General features: G+C 36.6%; 1 protein-coding gene across 4 annotated transcripts in view; it reads left to right on the forward strand.

Moving 5' to 3' along the window:
* Positions 1 to 16,315: 16,315 nt before the first annotated feature.
* Positions 16,316 to 27,775, forward strand: part of CDH12 (cadherin 12) — a 220,747-nt gene continuing 209,287 nt past the window's right edge. For 2 of the 4 annotated variants that reach the window (XR_005103402.1, XM_037381808.1), the window contains exons 1-2: positions 16,316 to 16,559; positions 16,630 to 16,773. The gene's annotated coding sequence lies outside the window, so the exon portion shown is untranslated. Of the gene's footprint in view, positions 16,774 to 27,775 lie in introns of all 4 variants that reach the window. The other 2 variants (XM_037381806.1, XM_037381807.1) reach the window with 2 other exon arrangements.

Consider the following 27,775-nt stretch of genomic DNA (forward strand, 5'->3'; position numbering starts at 1 on the left):
TTCCAAGGTTTCAAGATAACAAAATTGGGTTCTGTTTCAACATTAAAATGTCTCATCTTTGCACCAGTTTGTCTTCTATCAGGAAAAAATAGGAAAAATATTTTAAAATAATTTCTTTCAGAATTTTCAGTAGAATTTTTACAGTTTTGCTTGAAGAAAAAACACCATTAAATTTGAGCTACTTATAATTTTATTTTTTTACAGGATAACGCCTTTGCATGCAAGGTGCAATATTGAAGGTTCGTACCACAGTACACGGTTTTCAGCGCTGTTCTCTAAGGGGAGTGTTCTGGTCACAGATTCCTCCAGAATACCCTTGCGGAGAAATCTTGTACATTGCTAGGGAAACATGCATAAAATCAAAGCTTGCTGTGGAGAGTGTATCAGTTATGGAAAGTGTACAATGTATAAGTGTGGACAAGTGTGTCTGTGTGTATTGTAGTGAAGATACCTTTCAAATTTTAATTAGTAAATCACTGTTATCTGGAAAATTTTTGAATTCTGAAAGGCTGTAGTTAATGGAAGTATTTGCTTTGTAGGAGGCCTCTGTGCTTCACTAAGTTATTGTGATAGAGAACAGATCTCAATGATCTCATTTTTTTTCAGCAGGAAATGACATTGTGTTTAGTGGAAAGGTCTGGTTTCTTTTTTTTTTTTTTTTTTTTTTTTGTCATTAAGTGAATGTGATCTAACAACATTTACCTATCATTTTCTTGAACGTGGAATATGCAAATACCACAATCTTGGAAGGAAGCGGCTTGTTCCGTATGAGCTGTGTTAAATGACAAATGCTGGGAGTTGCACTTCATACCAAACTGAGGATAAGGTGCTTACAGTATGGTTTAAAAAATGAACATGGAATACTTGTATTGTTTACAGGAACAGCTATCATACAGTTACATCCAAATGATGTGAAGTTTTAGCTGTGAAATTACAATAGCTATCTTTCACAGCTCTTCTCTCATTTATGAAATGAACAGATTTATCCTGTGATGGTATTGTAGCACAAGCCTCTTTCTGTTAAGGAACACAGCAACCCACCCAGGCTGTGTGTGTATTCTCTTCCCACTGATGTCAGTCCTACTTTTCAGTTTACTTCATGCATAGCAGGACTTCATGGCTATTTAGAGGCAGAAATAGTAGGAACCGAATGGCTCATTGCTGACATTGAAAACGTACCCAGTAACGAAAGCATACCTGCAAAAAAAGACGTAATGACTAGTAAGATAAAATATCTTGGATATGAAAGTAAATTTGTGTAATTTTGTTCCTCATTTCTACTCCTTCCCCCAGCCTGGATCTTAAAGGAAAAATATTTACAAAATGATCAAGATTTGGGTAAGATCGCTTTGAGAAAAACACAGAAAATCTTTAAATAGTAAACGGTAGAAGGAGACCATTTACTTAAAGTTTGACCATATACTTAGGTAGCATTAAGTAAGTTAAAAAACTTCATGTGGAAGTTTATTCTGTACAAGGTTTATGTCTGTCTAACTAAATGGCATGCTCTGAGTATTTTGATAGTTTGTAATGTGCATTTTGGATCTTAAAGAACAATACTTCTGCTTTTCATTTTTTTTAAAAAAATATTTACCAGGTATTGTTTTGTTTAACTGAAGTTAGTTTGCACTTGAGATTTATTACCTGATCATTGATGTAGTAAAGTGACATGCCATAGTATTAGCTCATAAGACTCTGTTGGAATGTCTATCCAAAAAACTAGGGAATGTGGCATGTAGCTGTAAAAGCTTGACAGGGAAAGACAAAGCACTTGACTAGAATGTATCTTTTTTAAAAAAAACAAGTATTTTTTCTGTACATATCTAAAGGAGGCTTGTGGCAAGTAATGGCAGGATTCTGCTCACCTGATGTTAACTGGCTAGAATTTTGATATCTAATCTTAGAAAATTGTCTATGATCTTTTCATAATCTATGAGGGAAGAGCTACATGCCAGCCAAGAATAATAAATCTCATTCTGAGGAAGATGTCTGTGTTCAGGTGGAAGAAAGTTTACTGACATTCTTTTCTAATAATGGACTATCAGTAGCATAAATGACTAGCTTAAATTAGGAGAATGATTATGATGGCGCAAACTCAATTAAATAAATCAGTCATGAGAGTCTTGTACAGTTTTAAGATATTTCAAGGCATACAGAAATATTACAGCATTCTTTACAGTGGAACTCTTAGTTATGAAAATTAATATATTTGCACCGAAAAATACCTTCTGAAAACTTCTGAATACTTTGGTTTTGTTTAGAATGTTGTATACCACCTTTTCTTCTTATGAATAATTCCACCTATGCATAAATATTTATATAACATATTTTAGCAGTGAGTTATTAAGAAGTTTCTCAGTTTAGTTACACGTATACATATATAATACCAGTGCCTTTTTTCGTTTGTTCAAGAGTTATGATTCATGAATAATTTGAGTAAACTATGTTTACGAACATGATTATGACATTAGAAGTCAGTCTTGGAAATGTTAAAATGTAAGTGAATGAGTTCATTGAAATTTTTTTGCTCTTATCGGCACATGTAAGGATAGTGTCTTCAAAAAATTTGTTCAGGGTCTGGCCCACAATCTATTGGTATACAAATTTCATCTAAATGATCTCACTTACCTCACTGGAACAACTTTCATTGAGATCGTAGCGAAACAAGTTTAACCACGGGGTGGATTTTTCTGATGGGTTGTGAGGGTTACATCCCATGTTATTCCTTTTGTCTCAAACTTACTGTTTGCTGGGTGTGATATTGTAAAGCATGTATTTGGGCAGCTAGCTTGCAGTTAGTTCTTTGAGCCCTGCTATGCTGTTACTGGTGTTTGAACTAATTAGAACGAATTCAGGTATGTCTGTGTGACTTGCAACCATTCCCGGTCTGCTTGCTGTTGAGGATGAAATCACTTACAAGTTCTGGAATATGAATATTTGCTTCTGATATTTTACAAAATGTGATACTCTTGAGCTTTTTGGTATGGGACCTGTATAAAAAGATTGCTAATGTATATGATACCAAGTGGAAGCGAACTGACTGGAAATATGCCTATTAGTATTGAGAATGAGGCATAGAAATGGGCAGCATTGTGCTACAAATGAAAGGGTACAGAGGTCATCACTGTTGCTGTAGCTTTCCTGTGCACTTCAAAAAAAAAAAAAAAAGTTTGGAAAAAGATGCATACAAAAAGGAAGCTAATTTACCATCTGAACATATTTAGATATAAAGGATGAAAAGTTGAGGTGAAGGTAGACATAAACAATGGGAAAGCCCCAGACACTTGAAAAGCAGTACAACCACTTAGAGAGGCCACCTTCATAAGTATTTTACTTATTGGGAGACTGACTGAAGCACTGTAAAAACCTGCTGGAAGAACAGCAACATACACTCACTTTTAGAGATTGTCAGTTGTGGCCAGCATTGCTTATGAATCTCTGTTGTGTTAATTCCATAGTTATACTGAGATACGGGATTTTTTCTGACCCATCCTAGCTGTCATTTCATTATTCTTTGTTTCCCTGTTTTGAAGATTCAGGGTTTTGAAGAAGTAATGTGTGCGGATTTATTGTTAATCTCACACATATATTTTCCTGAATTAGAAAACAAATTATGCAACGTACAGATGCTTTCTTCTATTTTGTTTTCAGGTGTTCGTTTCAAATTCTAGATTTTGCATGTCTTTTATTAATGCAGAACCTTTTCTCTGAAAAAGTAGCACTTTCAGAATTAATGCTCAATGATACAGCACTGTAAATTCATTCATCGTTACAACACACTTCTTATGCAGGTGCTTACTTAGAGGTTGTTCCAAGGCATGTATTTTATTACTGTTTATAAGGCAGAAGAGTTCTTTTCTATGAGTGTAAGTCTGTATTTAATTATTTTCTAAACCAAATTAAAGCAATTTCATCCTGGTATCATGTTGATGGAGATCAGAATTATATATTATTAATATAGTGTTCAACTAATCAATATTTTATTAATATCATAAATAATTTGTATCTTTTATATCATTAATGACATACGACAAATATGCTTTGGGTTGATTGCGAATGTGCTGCTGTGCAAATGTCAGTGTGATAGTTTACATTATTCCATTTTCTATAGTTTTAATTAAGCAATAAAAGAAGACATCTAAAATAATTACATACTGTTTCCTAGTTGAAGAATACAAAGCTAAAGCTTATGCAAATATAGAGAGTAATAGAAAAAGAAAACTGACGCTTTCCTGCTTAGCCTAGAATAGCCTGAAGTACTTCAAAATATTAGCATCAGCAGCATTCAGATTGTATTAACAACTTTTTGTTACAGATAAGCTGATATGTAAAGATTACTTGTAGGTTCCAACATCTAAGAACCAGCATACACCCTGCCTTGGTAACTACTCATTTAACTTACAGCACTGAACTGCATAACACTGCCTATTTTTTGACAGATTTATGTAAAATAAATCATTGTTTAAAAGAACTTGCTTCCTAAAACAGTAATTAAGTTTCTATAAGCAGCACTTCTGAGTTCTGTCTTTCCTCAGCAGCCTCCAAATATAATCCTGGAGACATATAAATAAAATCCAGATCTTCCTCTTAGAGCTGAAATATGTTGAAGAAAGGGAACACAAGATGAAGCTGCAGCAGTTTATGCACAACCTGGCAGCTATAGCACTCGCTTGGGAAGAAACTCAGGGCTTCTGTTCCCTATCCTTGCTGGTTTTATGTCTGTTGCATAAACAAGGTTTTTCTCCTCCATGCTAAGCCACATCACAGCTGAGCCAGGCGCTTTGTTTTCTTTGCCACTTTTTTTGTCTGCTAAAGTCGGTTCTGCACAGTGCTCTGAATTTCACTGAGAGTGGTCTGTGGCCTTACACAGACCTCCAACAGGCTGGCCTAAGCAAAGCAAACCTGACTAAACTTCACTGCCAAAATGCAGTATTCGGTTTTGGTGTAATACCCTCTTGTCATGATCAAGCATTGTTCTCACCAGTCCTGTACCTGTGTATGTGACCTGTTAATGGAGGTTTTGTGATCATTACCCGTTTGTAACAACATAAACCCCATTGTGTCACAGGAAGTAATAAAAAATTAATCACTGGATGAAATCACAAATTTAATAGTGTTATTTTGATTACAAAATGCTGCAGAAACTCTCCCCAGTCAATTTTTTTCTCACTACTACAAAATTTGAGATCAGAAGTGGTAAGCTGCTTGCTGTTGTCAGTGGTTGGATTGGTAAGCATGCATAGTGGCTGCAAAGCTTACAAATGCTGAAACCATGACAAAGTTGTGCTAGTAACATCAAGATAACACCAACAGAGACTTTATTCCATCTTGCAATTTACAGGACACCTTTTCCTTAATATGTGTCTTAAATAAATTTTATAGGGAAAATTGATTTTAAGAGGATGTAGAACTCTGAAAGAAAGAAAACAATGATCTTTACTTTCAAAATCTTACAGAAGCAAAGAAAGGTATGTTTTGATTATTCCTTTTTGGAATAAGAAGTTTCTCCCAGGTTCTTAGAGCTTGGGAAGCAAATAATTTTCCAAGATACAGAGAGGGTGTCTCTATTCCATAGGTAAATATATTTCCCTATAAGGGCATCTTCAGACAAGGGGGTAACTTGAGAAAGAAATGCACAGAGTGCAGGAGTGAGACCTCTCCTCTTAGCCCTAAAACTTGCAGCACATACCTTACTGTAGTGGTTGGAATTAACAGGAGCTTTTCTGTGTTCCTCCTCTCTCTTTTTCATTCTTATTGGGGCTTTCTTTATGATGTCAGTGCAGTGTGAGAGTTTTGAGTATGAGTGTATACAGATTGGTCACCACCTTGACCCTATTGTCACTGATCAGCAAAATACAGCATTATATACCAAACATCAATGTCTGCATAAAGTGCAACTGAACCAAGCATTTGCCATATCAATGGAGCAGAAAGCAAAATTTCTTAAAAAGGGGCAAAAGTGATCTCAACCCTAGCCAATTGTTTGTATATCTGGTGGATTTTGTACAGGTCTCAGTGCCTTTTTAGTTTGTTCCCAGTCTGCATGGAGCATAAGGTACTTTGAATTTTTTTGTAACCATTTGGAGCTTTATGATTTGGGTAGGTATGGGGAGAATACTTGTCAGGATTCTACCGCAATCCAAAACCAATCCCCAAGTTCCTATCAACTGTGACATAGAAAACAGTTTTTGCTCTTAGATCATTCAGTCATTCAGATCATGGGTTTAGCTTGGATATCTCGCATCCCCAGTTGCTGTCCTAAATTCCAGGCAATGATGTATCTCTCACAGCCTTAATGAAAAAGTCTTCCTGTCAGCAGTACCATACAATAATGTTAATGCAAGTTCTCCTTTCCTAATGTAGAAGTATTTTTTTCCTGCAGTCATTTCGGAGGTCTGTATTAAAAGGAAGTTTTTATCATAACATTAAAAACAACAAGAAGTAAGCGAGATACCTAGAGAATTTATCGGAGGTTATTTGGAAAGCAGAAAGGCAATATTTAAGAGGCAAGTCTATTTTATTGCATTCATTTTGAACTAAGTCTGAGATCTAGATCTAGTCTTACAGACAGTATGCTTTCTATCAGCCTCCCTAGATGCAAAATGAACCAGGTGTAACACTCTTAACTGAACTTATGTCACTAGTATTGGGCAGTCTTTGCATTAGCCCTACATCAAACAAGATGCCCTATAAATTAGAATTTTCCATTTTCCTTACCTTAGGTTTTTTTTTTTTGCTCATGATTACTTTCAAGATTTTGCCAGTATCTACGAACAGACTGGGTTTTGTTTTAAAAAAAGTACACAATATGTTTTATTTGTCAGTTCGATGTTTTTATTTGTGGATCCTTCAGCATATACATGGTAAGGCTAGCACTGCTTGCCCTCTTGTGTGCCCTCTTATATCTCAAATTATTCACTGGTATCATATCATTATTTGTTGAACCATCACATCGTTGTCCCATCTGCCTCTATTCCTTTCTAGTTATAAGCACCTTTCCCCTTAGTCCTCTCCCCTTTCTGTACTCTCCATGGCCCCAGTCAGGTCACTTGCCCTCTGCTAATGCTTCTCCATCTGTAAAATGGGAGTAATCTGAGTTGTTGGGAAGACTAATTTATGAATTAATATTTGTGAAGCACTTGAAAGATGAGAAGCACTAGATAAAGGCTAAGTAGCATAATTATTATTCTCAGAAGTGTCTTCATGAATAGGGAGAAAAAAAAGATGCAGAGTTGCTGCAAACTGATTAATAATCAGTATAGATGGTTCTGGAGATAGCTGAACACAGGCTAGCTGGCTATGCTTGTAAAGAGACAAATTAACATGAATGAATATGTAGTGTTTACATTTCTTACCCAACATTTTAAACAGACAATGTTAATATTACACATTTTCACATCAGTCATGAATCAGAACTTGTAACCATGAAAGAAAATGCAACTCTGTGAAGTTGGGAAGCAAGACCTGTACCTTCTGGCTTCCAAATTCTTCTAGTCTCATTCCATATACATGAGTGTCATTTAAACATGTTACTTATTACAGATGCAAATGGAACAGAGAGACTAACTGAGAATAAATATTTTAAGGTAATATCCCACAGTCTCAACTTTGTATTGTGATTATAAAACCATCTTCTCCACCCCACCTCCAAAAGGAAGGTAATTTCCTAGTACTATAATTAAGCCGTCTTTCATTCCTTCATATTCAGAAAAAGGGGGAAGTAAGGGTAATGTTCTAAAATGAGTGTGATCACATAATATCTCCTGTCCAGAAAAGCTATAATTATTAACCTGAACCATTATTTTTTTTTAATGTACTGTATGATGTATCTGCCTTCTGTGGCTAGAGAACTCTATTCAGTTTAACCACTGGAGGCCAAATTTTATTACTTAAACAACTGTCTCAAACCATGCCATCTACAAAAGAGATTAAGGATGTCTGTGCTTTGTGAAAATATGTTATCTTCCAACATGTTTCCACAGCAAGACTGTATCAAAGAAACTGTGTTCCAGCATGCTCTGTACAGGTTTTTGGCAGAAAGCTGCAGTGGAGTTTAAGAGGCTATGTCTTTACTCTCTTTGTGGGATGTGATGCCCAAGTTTATGTTGCCAGACCATAGTCTCTGTGCCCCTGAGTGAAGGGGCTGCCTGAGTTAAGGAGGACGGTTTTTTTGCTCTGTTCTCCTCCTGCCCCCTTCAGTTTCCTGCCAGCTAGAACTGAGCATCACATTTCATATCATGATCTATTTCTGTGCCTTCTGAGCTTTTAAAATGTTGGCATTGATAGATCCGATTGTAAATGATGACTACAGGAGGGAACGGTTTATAAGGCAGTTTAGTATATTATTACCTTTTCATTCTTTTATCTCTGCTGATCATCTAAGGGAAATCTTAGGAAACCTGATGATCACAAAGGCCCATGAGACTGATGTTTCTGAAGTGCAGGATAGAATCAAAACCCCAGGCAGATTGGGAAAAACATACAGCTGTTCAGAAGGAAGCAACGGTGTTCTTCAGAATTTTATTATAGGCTATAGCAAACTAATGCAGTAGTAGCCTGCTACCTTTAATAGGAGGGCATTGGAAGGGTTAATGGTATGAGTGGCACAAACAAGAAGAAAACTCTACAGGGTTAGGCTCTGCTAAGCAGTGTGTCACTGTCTGTGTACTAGATTCAGTGTCTGTGTACCAGATTGGAATCTTCATTTTTGTAGGTATCCAAAAATAAGATCTATATGCATTATGCAGTTCAGCTTCTTGACGTCATGAAAGCCACTTAACTTATTAGACACTTGGACAGATTACAGTACTTTCAGGAGTAATGATCTTGCCATTAGGCACATGGAAGGAAGTAAATTACTTACATTCCTGAAAGGCTCCAAAAGTTCTGCTCTGCTCAGAAGACTGGGATGAGGGACTACCTGCCCCTCCTGTCCACTGTCAGCTTGGTGTGGTGTAGCTTGGGTATTCCCACAGCAGAACCTAGCCTGAGCGCTAACCAGTGTGGGCACACATGGAAGGAGAGAGCTGACCCCAAATGAGAGCTTGTCATACTTGACACTGTTCCCATCAGTCTATTCTTTCAGGGTTTGGCATCAAAATAATGTTACAGGTACTTTCTATAGTGTAGCCTAGTCTTCTTCCCTGTTGGCTGTACAGAAGGCAGTCTTCCTATATAGACAAGGGGCCAGTGTCTCTTATATGAGAGAAAACTTCATTCAGACCATGTGGAACAAGAGAGAACTTGGAATTAAAACCTTTCCAGTCATGCTCCTTTACAGCATTTCCAGCTCCTCCTGAACTGGAATGTGATGATAAAAGCAATTTTGTGAGCACTTCATTCCTTTTCCTACATAAGAATTTATTATGCGTATACGGAAAAAATGCAGCTGTTATTTCCCCTCTGTTTTCTCCTTCTATATCTATCCATTCTAACACTGCCAGAAAATGCAGAAGGAAAATACCTTTCCTTCCAAGACTGCCCCCCTCCAAAAAAAACCAAAAAACCCAACCAACCAACCGAACAAAAAAACCCCAACAACAACCCAGCAAGAAAAAAAGGAGGGAGGAACATTAAGAGAGATGGCGCCAATAATCCTTAGAGAAGAAAGACAGGAAATGCTTGCAGTACTAGAATTGTGTAGGAAGAAACAATAAGGAATAAGTAAGTGGAAAGAGAGCAGGTTAAGGTAAGGAACAAGATGTTTCCTATGCCTAGAGAATGAGTACATTAGAATAACTTGAAGAGAAAGAAAAGATATTTTTTTTATTTATTTAAAAAATAGATTGAAAGACGACTCTGAAATGCACAAACTGAAAAAGAGGAGTGGCGTCATGTGAGGAAAAACAGCCAAGGGTAAAATTAAAAATAAACAACAAAACAGAACAAGCAAACAAAAAACCCCAAACAAAATTCCTTTGAAGTTAGAAGACTGAAAAATAGTCAGAGACACACAAGTTAGGATTGCTGGAAAGTTTGGTTTAAATAATGTTTATATTTGTTACTATGTTTTTCTGAGCCTTCCCAGAAACCAAAAATATCTGAACAATTTCAGACAGGGATGTTGTCACCTCCTAAGAACTGATTTTCTCTAGGTATTATAAAAGCCCTGTGGTTCCCCTGAAAAATGGACAGATATGATGGTTTATGGCACCGAAAATGTGGCCCTTAAAGTGTGTTAGATTTATAGCATTAGTCTGAGTAAGTAGCAGAGCAGGCTTCAGCTATAAAAATGCCAGGGAGAATCCCAAGACTAAATTGCAGTTTAGTTTTGTCCCCTTCAAGGGGACAAGCAACCCCTCCTTATTCAGAGAGATGGGAACATGGAGGCTAATGGATAGGTATAAGATATTTATGTGGTTACAAACAGTGTATTGCATCCCTGCACACTACTTTCTGCACTATCCTCTCTCCCCTACCCCTGCATGCTAGAACAAGTGGATGGCAAAAGGGAGTGAGCAGACAGATTTTACTGGGAAATTGTTGCAAATTGCTGCTGAGACAGGTCATACCACAAATCACGCTGTTCCCTTCACCTGAACAAGAAAGATGTGAGGGAGGAATTGTATTTTAGAAAGGATGTCTCTGAGTCATTCTGTCTCCCACAATATTCCTGTGATGCAACTTGCAGGGTGCTTCTGGTTTCGCTGTTATGCGTAAAGGTCTATAGTCCCCAGCAAAAAGGAGACCCCGACCAGAAATTACATGTCACGCTTAGCTACAAAACCATGCGCTTTGTTACAGCCGTGTAACTTGTTTTCAGTTGAACTTTATAGGTGTATTACTGACAGAATTATTCAAGAGAGAAACTAACTTCAGATTTGAAATTTCCTCTGTTCTGTAGAGTATATTCTAGCAGCTCTGAGGTTCTCTCACACAGAAAGACATACCAGACTGAACAGAACTTGGATTCCATGTTTTGACAAAACTGCCTTTATAATACATATCTGTAAATAAATAGATTTGTAGGCACGTATTATATTCAAATAACTGTCCATTCTGTTTCTTTTGTTATAATTATGTAAAAACATAATTCACTGGGTGCTTGAACATAAACTGTATTCCTCTGTGATACAAAGTATTTTTTTCTCAGATGGTAGTAAAACTGAAGAGACAATCAAAACAGTGGTGCCCTGTTTCCATTTCACTTCTTTATACCTTTATTTCCCTCTTTACCAGATCTGAATGCAACCTTCAAAACTTTGTCCTTCCACGTTTTCTTTCACTCACAGGGCTATGTACCTTCTCTACCCATAAGTTCCCTACTCTTGGGAAGAACAATATTCTTTAACATGTTCCAGAACCGAATTGTGGAGTATTTAGTCACCACCAGCCTTCCCACTGTCATTATGCTTTTGGAACGGTTCCACTCTTATTACAGTGCTCCAAAATTTACATTTCTTTCTTTATGCATTTTGTGGACCTTTACTTAAAGGGTTACCTGTACCTCCTAAATATCTCCAATGTTTTGAGGATGCCTCCAAGGAAGTAAAGACCACTAACACTGAAATGCTTGAGCCTACCACCCTAGTTTAATAAAAGTGTACAACAAAGCTCAAACTGTATATTGCATAACATGCTCAGAAATTTCTTAAAGCACTATTTTTACTTATCTTTGGAAGTTTGGCCTAAGTAAAAAGAAGAGTACTGATTATTTTGTTGCTAAACTGGGAGTAAGAACAGTGATCAAGTAAGAGCAAGAGCACTTTGAATGTGTTTGAGCCTCTCGAGCTACCAGAAGAAGTCTGATGAAGTGAGCAGTTGTATACTGAGTGTGGCTAGGATTCACGTGTTTCTTTCCATCTAGATCACATCTTTATCTTACCGTCAAGAACCTGTTGAACAAGTTGCTGAACTAAAGTGGCGGATGTTCAAGATTACACTTTTTATTAGATGCAAACAGGTTTCCTGTGTTGTCTGTACTCACTGTGGCTATAAAATTTGGAAGAAAGCAATCCGTATCAAAAATAACAAGTTGGATGATGTTGCTAGAAGGTTGATCTTTGAAATTTAGTGTGCTATTCATTGATGACAGATTGTATTGCTTTTACACAAGATCTCACTAATTTATAAATCTGCTGTACAGTTCCACTTAAATCAGTGCAGTTATGGTAATGTAAGCCAGTTGAGAATTTGAAGTTGAATCCGCTCAGCTTGTGCTTTTGACGTTAATGAGGATGAGAGCAAAATTTCAGTGCCAAAATGCATGGCAATTGTCAGGTACTACTGAGAATTACTCGTCTCTGGCTGCCATGGGGAAAATCTGGTTGCCAAAATGCAGAAAATCTAATGGTTGTGAAAGTTCAAATGGTTTTCTTTTTCTTCAGAACATTGTTAATATCATTAATTGGTTTATTATTTATAGGTTTTTCTCAGGAGAGATGAGGGATAAAGATGGATTTACTCAGTCTTTTCTATAAAGTCTTTTATTGTGCTGGATTTGCTGCTATCCTAGAGTACTCTCACACCTGATTGCTAGTTACTGTCTGTCCAGCCAAAATGAAGCAGACAATAGCCTTTTTTGTTAATTACTTTTTAAAAAGGAATTTACTGGGCAAATTGACACTCTCAATATATCATGGTATAGTATATCTTTTTCCTACCAGAAGATCTTTTTCACTGTAGAAAAAGAATATTCTTTATGTTGAAGCTATGGATATAGTAGACACAATTCAATTGTAGTTCATTGAGTTCCTGAGCATCAGCAAAGCTGAGGCAACTGACTGTGGGATTTGGGCCAAGGGAGAAGTTGTGAATGTGTTAGCATGTAGGTGATTCCGTCGCTTTTCTTACTGTCCCTCTATGGCAGGGGTCCTCAAACTACAGCCCGCGGGCCAGATATGGCCCCCAGGGTCCTCAATCTGGCCCCTGATATTTACAGACCCGCCCTGCCGGGGGTTGGGGGGGGAACCAAGCAGCCGCAGATGACTGCCTGCCGCTGCATCCAAGTGCTGGCCCCCTGGTTAAAAAGTTTGAGGACCCCTGCTCTATGGCCTTTTATTCTGTATTGAATTTACATTGATATATGGTGAAGTATCGTGCTGCAGTAGTTCATGTCTCTGAACTGAAGATCTTTATGTGAATGTTATGAAACTTACACTAATATAGGGTTCTGTATTTATTTTGGCATTCAGTCTATTCAAATGATGAATTTGGGAAATACAGCTCTTACGAAAAATGCTATTAATCTGTTAAAATATACTCCAAACCAACAAAATTGTTCTGTTAATGAAGCATGAGTATCTAATGACCTTTGATAGTAAAAATACCATGGCTTATGCAATGACACTGTAAAGGTCTTCTAAATTTTGCTACTAGATTATATTAGTTGGTAGAGGATTTTTTCCTACGGTTATTATTTTGTCTTGCCCATGAAGTAATATTTTTACTTCTCATTGAAGAACAGTCCTGAAACAAAGAATTTTTTCTTGTATATACATTTTAAATCCTGTTGTGATTTCAATATTTTATCATACATGTATATTTTGATTCTTTGCTACAGTCATGGCTTATGGCAGCGAATTCAGAAAGTTAAGTATGGTTTGCATTGAGAATTATTCCTTTTTCTTCCCCTGGTGTGTTTTTTTTTAATTATTATTATTATTTACTGGTTTAATGTCTGTCCCCTTTATATAAGAATGATGAGTTGAGAAGGCTGTCTAATTATTTGTATCTGTATAAGTGATTATATTGTCTCTTATTGAAGGTATTTTCCTTTTCTGATCCTTGCTCTGAATAACCTCTGTCCATTTATTTAGATGATTGATAGGAACAGAGTTCAACATTTTAAGTTATATTTCAGATTGGGAATAGGACCCAAAACAAGTGGCTTCGCTTGTGTTATTTAGACTGCATCCGGATTTATGAGTTATTCAAATTATTGTTCCACTTGTTAACACTTAATTAACGATGCCAGTTTCTTACCCAATTGTCCAAGTCAACAGTAAGTCCCAGTTGTTTTTGCAACAACATAAATTACCTTGTCACTTCAAATTTCATCCCTTCGTGCTTTAGTCCCCTTTCTGGACCTGGTGTTTTATTTTTCAGACCTTTACTTGTTCTAAGAAACAATTAAAATAATTCAGTTATGTACTATTGACTTCTGACAAACGTTGACTTTTAAACCTTAAAAAGATAAACTGAACATTAAGTGAGAAAGATTACAATTTATATTATAAAAATGGAATTTTTAGTGTAAAACTACTGAAAGATATTTGAAAAGGGGATAGTAATAGGAAAAGTATTCCTAATATGAGGATCTCATGGGTGGTGGAAGAGTAGTTTCAGAGAAGTGTTGAAAATTTCAGGGCTCATGAGAGTTAGGACTTAACTAAACACAACAGCAAGAAAACTGAAATTGGAAGCTTTCAGGAATGGCAAAGAAATTGTCTTAATAAGGTCTTTTTCATATTTAATTTCTTTCTTTGTATTTGAAGTCATAAATAATACAGTGTGTGTCTGTGGATTACCTGTTCCATGAAGGATGTCATGTCAGAACAGATAAGATCATGGGTGTTGGGATGACTTGCTGCCCATTCTGTGATACAAATTTATGGGTAAGGAAAGTAACCTCTTTTTCAGTGAGGGTTGTAGCAGCAAATCACTGTAGTTCTGACAAATGAAACCCATTTATTCAAGGTCAAGAATGTGTTTATGTTTCATACTAATGCATGTGAAAGCCTTCTTATTTGATTATTTTGTTACCATTAGTCCCAGGTGAAATGGGAATCCCTGGGTGATAGGCATTCTATAAATCATAATAAAAGATAACTTACATTCTAAAAAATTTGTTGTCCAAATATAAAATATTGCCAAAGACAATCTTATTATCCAGATTTTCTATATGGAAGAGCTTTTTATTAGTAGGAAGAGAGAGGCACTTTGAGAAGAGGATCATGAAAAATACATAGCCAGCACTGCTAGGATAGAAAAGTTGGTTTCTTCATACTGGCTGTGTAGTGGTAATATGGGGCACTTACATTTATTACCTGTTTCTCAGGCATTACAGTTAGGGTGACTGCAGTTAAGGTAAGAAATCGTTGTATTCTGTTTCTTGCTAAATAAATTGGAGGTGCGAACTCTTCTCATTGCTTCCGAGTGATGTAAGTCACATCATACTGTTTTCTCTGTAATAATAAGAATTCTGATGTGAATGCCTTGAGAGAGTGAATATGTAATCCATTTCTTCCGCTTAAAAATTTCAAAACTGCTTTTTTGACTGCTTAATCTACTAAAATACAATTATACTAATTTACCTGAAAAATGATAAAAACAGATCCAAGGTAAATAAATATGATTAAGAATTTCAATATATGTTTATGATTATCGTTTTAGCATTCATAGAGTAACTTATGACAACTACATCTGAACTAACATTGCCGCTATAAGTTCCAAATATTCTTCTTTAGTTGCTATCAAAATTAAAATGTATCCATTTTATATTGGTGTATCAGACTACCACCACTAGATAGGTTATTCTGTGAACTCCTCTCTTACTCACAAACTGGTATTTCCATAAATCTGAATGGAAAATTGAGTCAATTGGCTAGTTCCATATTTGCATCCAAGAAGCAGGAAAATAACAGATGAGGACAGTCATAAAAGTTGGCATACTTTGGCTGAACTCATTTGACCATATAAGCCTGAATACTTGGTACACAGAAGCTTAGTTTTTGTAATATCCTAGAACCAAAACCAGGTAAAAAATACACCTCATTTTTTTTTACCATCTAAATTTAAGCTGTCATCTTTAATAGATTAATTTGTATCAGCATAAGTGAAAAGGCAAATTAGGTCCTTTAAATGCATTCTTTGTGGTTTTTTTCCCCCACTACTGCAAGCATAGAAGAGAACTTGTATTGTGCATTGCTGCTGATTTTATCTCCGTGTTGAAGAGTCCTTTCTGTACTAATTTGGCATTCTTTCTCTATATTTTATTGAAATTGCCACATACACTTGTTAAATAATTCTAGTCTGTTTGGGTTTTGCTGGTCTTTTCATTTTCTTTCCATGGTGATTGATTGCCATCTGGGGGCTAATATGAGCCCACCATGCTAATTTCACTTATTCCACCCATTAACTGCTATTGTCTCCAGGGTCAGAGACAAATGTATGAATCCACTTTATCTCTCATCTTACAGAACATTGCATATAGTGAGCCATGTATTACGAAACGGCTACATCAGTCTCTAATTACTCAGCTCTACCCTGAGTTGAATGCTGGTGCACCTTGAGAAACAGCATGCAAAAGCACATTTGTTTAAGTCCTTAGACGGTTAACATTGTGCATAACCTCCTCACAAATCACAGCCTCAGCTGCAGCACATCCATTAGTCTGGAAGAATGAAGATTCCCAAGTGGCCCTGGTGCCTTTCCCAATTCCCTTGCGACCCACCAATCCTCTCAGTGCTTTCTCTGCATGTAGGGAGTGTTCGGAGCTAATCAGGTCAATGATCATCTCACGGCTCAGGGGACATGACAGGAGCCTATCACAGCAGTTACGCGATCTTCCAGACCTGAGCACACTTGCTGAGAATCTCATGTTAAGAAACATTGCTTTGGTGCGTCTTCTCTCACTCCCTAGGAGCCTCTGAGGATTTCAGCTTATCTTTTTCTCTCTCTCTCCTTTAGACAGTGAAGAGTTCAACATCAAGGAAAAAAAGGCATAGCAGTATGCAGCTACCCGGAGGGTGTTGATTGAAACTTAGATTACCCCCAAATCACTGTTGATTTGACTGAAGCTCCAGCTTTACCAGAGAAAAGATTTCAATTAAGGTAAGTGCTGCTTTATCTGGCTGACTGCATCATGCCGAATTTCTGCATTGAAAGTTCAAACTGAGTGAACTGACGGGCTGCACTGCAGCAAGGGAGCCGGGCTGCCTGTCAGGAGAGGGCTGGGGGCAGAGGCAAGTGTCCCAGCCTGGAACTCCTTTCTGGAGGGATTCAGGTTTTAAGCAGCTTCTTATGAATGGCTGCAGGTTTTTTTCCAATTCAGTGGTTATCTGAAGCTTAGAGGAAAAAAAAGTAAAAATGTTAGAAATGTGCAGGAGTGTGAGAAGGGAGGAGGGAAGGCAAAGTGCACTTTCCCCCTTTGTGCTTAGTACGTTTACTTGAGGAAGCACAGCAGCTGGAAAGCAAAGGTAAAACTTTATTTTGAATAAGGAGTGTTGCTCCTGTGCAAGCAGGAACACACAGACACAAGGCTTCAAAGTCCCATGGCATTTAAACAAGACAGAAAGGGATTTTTGAAATGTGAATCAAGAATATGCATGCAGCTTTCCAGGTTACCATCAGAGTGAGGGCTGTGGCTGGTGTGTGTTATGCTTGGAGGCTGGTGGGGTTTGGATAGTTGTTTTTGCAGGATTAGCAGTTCAGGAAGAGGATAAGGGTGAGTGGGGGTGCTAGTTCAATACGAGTGGCCAGAAAATTCAGAAAATTAATTTGGTAGTCGCTGGGGGGGGAGTAGTGTTGGATTGAAGAGGGAGAGGATGTATTTTTCATGGGGTGATAGAAAGTGTGGCATCGAAAGAAATAGACTGGTGCTTCAAGATCTTTATCTGCAAAGAAATGAGAGAGTACATGAGGGAGGCTGTCTTGAAAGATTAAATGATTAATATGAAAAAGTGAGAGATGCTTGCACAGCTTGGAATTAGTTAAATAACCTGGTGTGCCTGTGGCGTATCCATCCTAAAATGCCTAAAGTGAACTGAATTTGATAGTCTGAGTCAAGTTCACATTTAATAGCCATGCTGTCAGGGGACGTAATTAAGGAGCTAGTAAACAGCCCAAACTTTTCAATACTGTAAGGGACCAAGTTAAAGTCTATTGTATTAAACATGGCCATGTTCTTTCTGTTTCCCACAAAAATTAACATAATGTGTTTAAAAATCTGTCATTATAGGGAAAACAGTTCAATGGAAAGTTAACTTATTTCAAATCTTGCTGTCTTAAACAGATATATAACTCCTAGGTAGATTATAAAAGTGTGGCTTAATTGGACAGCTTTTTTCAGCAGATACGGTTTACTGTCATTAAGTATCTGTATTGCTGATTATCATCCAATGCTGGTAATATAATTCATAGCAATATATATTGCATTAAAAGCTCAGCTACCTAATATGGAGATGCATTTTTTTCACCAAAAATACCTACCAAGCCCCTTTCCCACTCCACTCCACCCTTCCTCAAGAAAAAAAAAAAAAAGGCAATTTGGGGAAATGTTGGTTACCTGCAGATTTCTTACTTATTCTGTTAGCTTTTTCAGTGAGAAATACCACATTCTATTTGTTGCAAAAACATAAGCATATGGGAAAATGATGTGAAGTTTTGCAGGAATGTATTAAGACATTAATATTATTAAGACGTAATAATATTAAGACATAAAAACAGTTTTACCTATCAGTATATTTACCTTCTTAAAAATTATTTCTGAAAGTCGTGCTTGTTTATATGGTGACTCAATAGGTTCACTGTTTTCTTCTAAAATAGGTTGGTTTTGGAAGTAGTTATAGGCACTGATCCTCATTTTGGTGTAACATATGGCTTGCTACTTTTTTCACGTTACGTTTATATGACATTTACTAAGTTTTGTGTTTCTACCCAGAGATGCAATTTTTGACCAAGGCAGAAATATTTCAATGCACAAATCAGCTTCCATTATACCTGTCTTCACTTTTTTTCTTTCATGAAATGATATCTTGGCATAATTAGTATTCATTAATAGACATTAGACTATTCATTAAAAAAAATCAAAAGACAATAACTTAATGCACCGCATGGAAAAAATTATAGTGTAAACAATTCCTTTGCAGTTGCAGACATTCAAGTTACATACACATAGCAAAACTTCCATTTCAGTCTTTCACAAGGACTGACTACAAACACTACACTATTTGACGTGATGGCTTTGTTCCCCTTTTGTCTCACAAAGCTGTTGCTGTAAGTAAAAAATAAATAAATCACGCTTTCATGGCAGTGTGTCTGTGGGTTTCTAAACAAGTCTTAAAATGCACTTACATCTCTATTATTATTTTACAAGATCAGATGTTCTATCTGCTTCTAAGTGAAGAGCACTTACTTTCCAGTATGCTAGCCTCAGAGATTGTATGATATGACAGTTCACAAAATACAGGGAAATGCTGGGCTTCCTCGTGTTTTGATAAAAATAGACAATAATGCTATAATTATTTTCTGATCTCTTCCATTGGTGGATTATTGGTTTCTTCATACGTGGTGACAGTCCAAAAGTGACTTCAGCAATATGGGAAATACCATTTCTCATTAAACAAATAATTTGGGGTACCTGACTCATTGAAGCTTTTCAGACTTGTTAAACACAGGAACATAGGTTACACAGGAAGGCAGTGGAAGACATGTCAGTATAGCCTAGTTCCTTTTTCTGGACCTTTTTTTTTTTTTTTTTTAACTCTAAGGCCATATCAAATAGTATTACATATGTAGCTGTATGCAAAGTTCAGCTGTATTCCAGATATTTCAAGTTCTTTGAGTTCAGTGTTAATTTTTTTTGCCTCTAGCTACATCTCCTTATTACCGACAGATGAGTATGAATACTATCTGACCCAACTCCACTGAAAATTAGTGTTTGATGATAATGCTTTAATGTTTTAGGAACTTTTTAAAGGAAATTTATTAAATTGAGATTTGAAAAGGGGTAAAGCAAAGGGAGCTGTCATAGCTGACATAAAACCAACCATAGAGCAGCAAGGAACAATCCTGCTAAACCAGTGCTGGACATATATGAAAAAGAAAACCACTGTTGATGACTATATTTAATAATCCAGTTAATGTAAGGTGAAGAGAGATATGATGCCATTTCAAGAGGATAGGGTGAGAGTGAGATAGAATAAACTTCAGGTGTTTGTGAGTTTCCCCAGTTTTCTTTATCAAAGATATATTTGCTTTACCAGAAAGGGAGGCTTCTCAAGGCCTGGGTTATTAACGTGCATTGGAAAACTACCATCAGCTTTCATAGCAAGATCACTGTGTCCCACCAGACTCTTGTCATCCCTCCTGCTGTTATTATCATAGTCTGTTTCCTGGGAATCTATTCTTGCACCTCTGAGTACCACATTCTTTATATAGCTTCTCTTTCTTCCTAATGATTTGTGTTCCTTTTCATTCTGTTCCTCTTAGCATTCTCCCTCTTTCATTCCTTTCCTTTTCTTCATCTACCACAATTTAATGCTTCATCACTTTCATATCCATTCTCTTCCTTCCTTTGATGCTGCAAGGACATCGTCTTTCTCACTTGGGACACCTGTGTAAATTTTTCTTTTTAATTGAAACAGACACCCCCCCCCCATGAAAACACTCCAGTGCTCACATGAATGGGATGTATGTGCTCCCACACTCTACCGTGTCATTATCCCGTTTTTCTTTACTTTGTTTTTGATTGTACGCTCTTTGCATCAGGGGCTCTGTGTACAGTATCTCAGCGTACTGTAAGTAGCTAGCCCAGTAAGAGCCAGTTCTGTTTCCAGTTTCAGAGTCTATGTGTCTACACTGCAGAAATCGCATGCTCTTAACTGCTTCATGGAAATAAAACTCTCAAGGTTTAACTCTGGTAACTCAGGATGTCATCGCTCTTGCAAACACAGATTTTCCAGTTAAAAAGAAACATATATTGCAGCATATATTTTTGTATATACGTTGCAAATATGTAAGTTTTCAGCATACTTTCAAAGGCATTGTCATTTTCAAGCCAATGTGAAAAGTTGCAGCTTCTGAATGACTCCTCAGAATCATAACTGGTTGATTTAGAGGCAAAGGTAGTGTTTGCTACTGCTTTTTCCTGTCTTCTCTTTTTATTGCTTTTCTTCAGAGATGCACCATATTGAAGAATGAGTTTCAGACCTTCTCCTCCTTTGTATAAATAGAAACTTTCACTAACGTCCACTTGATTTGCAGAGATTTAACTCATTGAAGGCATTGGGTTTGGCATGTGTCACTGCATGAATATTTGTTGAGGTAGTAATTTTGTAGCGAAGTTTTGAAGCTGAAGTGGTGTTCTGAAGGGTAGAAAGCTTTAATCTGCTTTTATGTTGAATCTTCAAGCCTGGTAGTTGCGGGGGCTGAGGCACTACTCTTTCATGTAGATAATTTCTTTATCAACATAAAATGCAAACTGTTCATCGCCATATTTATTACTGGACTTGGTATTTAGCAGAAGTCAAAGACATATGTTTTACAATACTAATATTGCAGTGGATCATTTAAAGAGGCTTCTTTTTCTCCCAGCCAGATGGGAGCTACGGTACTGTATCTTGTGACTTGGTCAGATTACTTTAGGAGCAGCTGTGGTTCAGTCTCTCTCAAATGTATCATTTCAGTATTGATGGGGAAAAGAGCCTTCCTGTAAACATCAGAATTGTTGATGTACACCAGACAGTTCCGGGGCTGCAGGGGCATCTTTCTGCTGCAGATGTGTCAGCTGTCAATATTTTTTAAGGCAATGACTACACTGGTTGACATATGTATAATGTAAACAATGTTTACTGTCCTGTGTCCCAGCAGAGTGTGATTTGGGGTCTGTGGGTGCTGAAATTCATCTCTGTGCTGTTGTCCTGAATGGCCCGGACTGGGAGCCAAAGCTCAGAATGGAAACTTTTATGGAAACGTTCATAAGAAATGTATAGGTCTGAGATTCAAAACAAGGAAGTATCAAAGCATCTGATTTACAATAAATTGCTGTATCCCACTTAAGTTTTGAAGTTACAAATTTAGATACTAGAATTACATTGTCCTTCAACTTTCAGAGTACGGTATATTCAGAACAGTCTCCAAAGCAGATGGTAAATACTCAAATACTCAATTTTTTTGGATGAATAGGCTTTGTTTCCAAATTTAAATCAGATGTTTTATTCTTTTGATGCATGCATTTACTCATTGACCACATTAATACTATGTCCAGCACACTGAATGTACTTACAAAAGAAAGTTGTGGCTAACTTGGTTAGAAAAATGTTTGAAATACTTTCCTTTTTTTCTTTTCCCTCCCCGCCCCACCCCCCCACCCCCCGCCCCCACCTGTGAAGGTAAATAAGGATGCAAACCCACTCTTTTTCCAGAAAGCACTTTTGACCTTTCTTGATCAACAGTGTGCTCCAGCACTGATCCCAAAATCCAGCTTTTTGACACAGGTCATTTCAAGTCTATAAGCGTTAGGTAGGTTCTTAGTTGCTGTTCTCTGAAGGCTGCCAGCAAGTGCTAAATGTAATTGTAAATGCAGACACACATTTGCTGAACACTTGTCGGTGGCCATTTATTTATTTCTCAAAGTTTTTAGTTTGTTTATGCAATTCAACGACTACCCACAGGGCTTTGAACTGGTGACCCAGGTTCTGAGTTCTCTTACCACTCCCTTATGTTCTTCAGTCCCCTTGGATCCTTAATACATATAGAATACAGTGTTTCTATATATGGGGTTGAGATGGCACTTTAAGCAACTCTCAGAAACCTATAAAAAGATCACAAAGTTTATTAAGAATAACCTTGGCATTATGTCCTCAGGCATACTGATTTTGTGCATGCATGTTACACTCTTTCATAGATGTTTTATATTTAGTTCAGTGTGTAATCTAAAAGGAAAAAAAAAAAAAAAGCTCTATCCCATGGTTCATTTTTCCTATATTAAGAAAATAATGCAAATAAACCCAATACTGTTAAGTGGAACAAATATACCAGATAGTAAAATTCAATTACAGTTTTCTAAGAATATTTGTAGCATGAAGAAAAGCTAAAATCTAGTATTTCTTAACTAAAATTTCCATTGTTTTGAACAGCCTGAGCAGACTTTTACTCAGTACTTTTGCTAGATATGTGATGATGAAACCATTCTGCCAAATCTGAGTTCACTGAAATTTGGTTGCAACAACATTTCTGTAAAAAATCTTCAAGCTTAAGTAACATTTCAATCATTAAACTGGAAAAGCCATTTCATTTCCATTTAGTAAACTTGTATCTTTTCTTGTTAACTGTCTTTTTATTTCTCCCTAAAATATTAATAGTAACCTTGGTACTTGTTTACCATAATTTTTGAGTATTTAACTATATCTGTTGAAAATAGTAAATGGAATATAAATTAATTGCATTCCCTGTTACAAGTAACAGTTCTTATTCCTTTTCTGGGTAAATAGTACTCATTTAGTGCATAAGTAAACCTATCTAGCGTAGATCTACCTTGCTGTAATTCTAAACAAATGTTACAGAAGTCCTGATTGTCACTGTTGGAAGAAAAAAATAAAACCAAAAAAAGCCCTCTGCCTTTCGATAAAGAACCCCTTTTCTCTATTACTGTTTGAGAAGCTGTCCTGTTGGGATACAACTGTGCTTCCTACTCTCATTTGTAAATAGTTGGGTTTTTTTAATCTGATCTCCTAGACAGTGGGGTTCAGGTTTTCTATAAAACAGATCTTTTGGTAATTTGGTCCTTCTGCCTCACTTGAAGGAAGACATATGTCAAATAAATAAAGATAAAATGCTATATACCTGGTATGTCAGAATAAATACAGAGGTTAAGAGCTGGTGAGGAGTAGGTATGTGCTGATAAGGAAAACATTCAAATGAGCTTGCTAATTGCAATGCTTTTTAAAGACCATCACTTCTCCTTGCTGGTTTTGTGATTCACTGTAAAGACTTCTATCCCATTTTTTGGTCCTCACTGCATGTAAATCGATTGAAATTTCCAGGCACCATCACTTTCTTCTATATTTGTCTTTGTGTCTCCTCATGCCCTTACCCCCCCTCCTCTCTTTTGTTATTGTTTGGAATGGAAATGTCCTTCATCTGCTGCACAGAACATGTAAGCAACTAAATTCAGGTCCATCAATGGACTTCAATCCTACTCTGAATAACCCTTCAGATGTAGCACATAACAATTACCTGTCAGTCTTTCTTACCCTGAAGCCAAAATGTAACAGGCAAGGACATAATCTGAGTTCCAGCAGCCTTGAACGTGAGTAATCCTGGCCAAGGTGTAGAGGAGATCCTATGTATAGCAGAATGGAGCACAGACATCAGGGCAAGCATCTGGATGTGTTTAATAGGTAAAGTTAAAAAACCCCAACAACAAAGGAAATATCAGAAACTTCCTCCCCCTTCCCCCATGGAAGCATTTTTCTCCAAGCTTGTTATTTAAACTTGGTGGATTTGTATATTTATTTGGTTAGATTTTTATTTTTTTTTTCACTCTGTCTGGAACTCCCTGGAGCATCTTCCAACAAACAATGGACATTTTTTGTAAATGTTTTCTAAAGGTCACTCTTTTTTAATCAACTCATTTTTTTTCCTGTAATAACTGTATGACATTTTTTTGCCCTATTTGTGATCAATGAGCATGAATATTTTAAATCGAAAACTCACACACTTAACTGTCTTTCTAAATGTTGCTGTTACAGTTGTGTGGAGGGGTTGGAAAGGGGATGCTGAACATTCAGAATTACCATTCATTTCTTATTGCCTGGTGGCTGTACAGCCCTTTCTGTGATACATGCTTAGGGATGCTAGCTCAGGTAAAAAATAATTTTCTGTTGAATGGAATTTCTCACACCTATTTCTAAATATGTGCATGTCTTTTGCCTAGTTTAGGTAAGAACTGGGTTCATGTTGTTCAGATACTTAGTGACAGGAGATTAATTGAACTAAGAGCTGAGATTTAATGAATCTAACTTGATATAGTCTTACTGGTTAAAGAACAAGTGAAGCCGGTCACCATGCAGCCTACCTCAGTTGTTTCCATCAGTGCAGGCTCTACCAAGCAAAACACAAACTGATCTACCTAAACATTTTTGAATGCATTTTTTAGGTGCACCAGGCATTTCTCTTTCTACCAGCTGTTTTTTAGGTATTCTTTGGACAGATACCATGGTAGAGAAATAGCTTTTTATCATTTCAAAGCATAATTTAGTATATATTATTCTTTTACTCTCCGCCTCTGACTTTTTGTCTCTGTCTTCTGTAAAAATGATTAATTAAAAACCAGAACTTAATGGCTTGTCCCATTTAAAATTATAAAACATACAAGTGCTGAAGGTTATATCCTTTGTATGATTTTCCTGCCCTCCTTTTTTTCAGATTCTAAATGTGAATTGTAATGGTCTGGTACTACTGATGTCCATAGTTAAACTAGCCATTTTAGGAGCTGTTCTTCTAAATTTTCTGATAGGAAATTTTCCCCCTCCCTAGTAGAAATAAACTACAGTATTTGTATTGGAAAATGTCTCTTTCATACCTCTTTAGCAATGATGTCCCCAAATATAAATTGCAGTTCTTGCAAAGAAACAAATTTGGGTGAGACGGATCTAGATTTCATGGAATACATGGATATATTTTTTAAAAGTGCAATACATAAGGCATGAATGCGATGTTTTAAATAGCTTGTCAGGAAATAAAAAAAGAAAGTGGTTTTTAAAGCAAGTCTACCAAATATAATGTTTAGTAGCATAAATACCCCTGAAGCCAAACATTTGAAAAGGCAGAGAGCGCCATAAAGCCAAGATGGATGTTGTGAGTAGGATGCAAGGTAAAACATAATGCAAGGAAACAGAGAAATATCTCCTGTCAAAAAAGAAAGTGTTAGTAATCAAAAATATTGTTCTAGTTTTCAGATTTTTCTCAAATACATAATGATGCATTAGGGTTTTCCAACATTATTTTCTTTCCCTGTAATCACTTTTAAAACATTGTTAATTCATTATTTTTGTTCTGAATATAATTTGGAATACAAATGAAAATTATAATACTCGTTTTCTTGATTATGCAAAATGATATAGCTCTCAGATACTGAAGCAAAACACAGCCACAGGAAGGGAAACTAAGTATCATTTGAAGTATGACCTTGTAATTCTATATGAGAATATAAACATATGTGTGTTGGAATTTGATATTCTAAACCCGTAAAAACTTCTTAAGCTCTCTACGAAACCAAATGTTATTTGATAATCACTGACAAGAGATTTATAATCAGATAATCTTATTCAACCCTTTTTGAAACAATACACTGTGTTTTATGGAAGGCATTGGAAAGCAGCCCTACTACAGTAAAGCTATAACCTGGCTTTAATTTTATTAAAATGGATTTCATGTTTACCAACCACACAATGGAAAGATGTTGTGGAGTCTGCTCAGTATATTGCCACACAGTTGCAAAACCTACAGCAATAACTGGCAAAATCTGTTTTACAGTTAAATTTGAGAACAGTCAAACCTTGATGAGGAATCAATTTAACCTTCTCTGACTTCAACAGGAGCTGGATCAGGGTATGGCTGTGAAGTATGCTGGCTATGATTGATAGAATTAGAAGATCTCAGCATGTCGGTTTGATAAGCATTCATGAGAGCTTTGGAGTTTCACTGACTGTCTTAACAATGCCAAAGCCTCAGACCTATTACATCTTGTTTTCTACTGTACGGTTAGGTCTGGGGCTGAAGTGTCATACAGTGGCCAGGATGTTGAGTAATAGACAAGCTCCTTCTTTGAGGGGTCATTAAGCCAAAGAAGTGCCCTGTGCTGGACAGTACAGCAGCTCTGACAATTTGAGACTTAGGTGAGGATTTGATTACTTGTGTGATGCTATCAGCTCTTGAGTTTTTTGTCTTGGGCAAATTGATGTTTATCAGCAATTAAATTACTTTTGTTCTCTGCTGATACTTCTCTGCCATGTAATATTGAATATTGGTTTGTCTCCTTTTCCCCCTACGTTGCCCACAGACAGGTTTCTCTTCCCAACATTTAAAAAGTCCTCCATCTGCCCAACATACAGGTCAAGAAATTGTTTCCTTCTTTCATTTTGTCCCCATTTAGCAAATGAAGGGTAATGGGCTAGCGTAACTTCTTTCTGGGAATCCTGTTTCCTTCCACAGCTTCTTATCATCATATTCCCTTTTCTGTGCCTAAGGAAATAATGAATCACTGTCTTGACAACAATTAACTCAAACTTTTACAAGAGATTGTTTTGTGATCACAAATTGCTCTTATGTCAGATATTAACAGGGGATTATCATATCCATAAAAAGCAGCATTTGTAGTTTGGATTAAGGAATTGGTGGGGAAAGAGGCTATATTTCTTCTGGAATATAGAAGCGGTATATTTATTTTCACTAACAATGCTAGCCAGTAATTATAGCCTTTTCTCATTCTCCTGCCTCAGGGGAACTGAACTCTGCTATCTGAGGGGAGGCTGAGCTGCTGCTGGCTGCTGCCATTTAACACTTAATATACTCTTTTGAACAACTCCTCCTTCCCTGGTCCTGTTTCTTTGCTTTCCCTGATAAGTATGTTCCTGAAATGCCCTTTAAAGCAAGTTTAGGTATCTGTGCAAACAATATGCTTTAAACACCTGGAGAAGACTAGAAAACATGAATCTTTAGTTCAAGAGAGGATACCTGCAACAAATTCTCCCTCCTCCCCATAATTGGATGCAATTTATTCCAACTGCAGATAGTATGTATTTAACTTTTTCCTTGGCTTTTTTTGTAACACACAATTGAGATTATAGTTGTCATATGAAAAAAATATTTTTACCTTTAAAAGTGATCTGTAACTCAAAAATACCAAGCTTCCTGCACTGTGCCAAAAACTGTGTAGATTAGCTAGAATGCCAAAGAAAAAAAGATTTATCTTTTACTTTCTATAAACAGAATGTACATTTTCTAAATCTTACTTCTTATTAATATTCCTATACAGCTATTATCTTTTTTTCTTTATTGTTCTCAGTCTTTGTAATGCCAAAGAATGAAAATTTAACTAGTGGTGATTTTT

The sequence above is a fragment of the Falco rusticolus genome, chromosome 3 (genome assembly GCF_015220075.1).
Source record: "Falco rusticolus isolate bFalRus1 chromosome 3, bFalRus1.pri, whole genome shotgun sequence".
Classification (NCBI taxonomy): domain Eukaryota; kingdom Metazoa; phylum Chordata; class Aves; order Falconiformes; family Falconidae; genus Falco; species Falco rusticolus.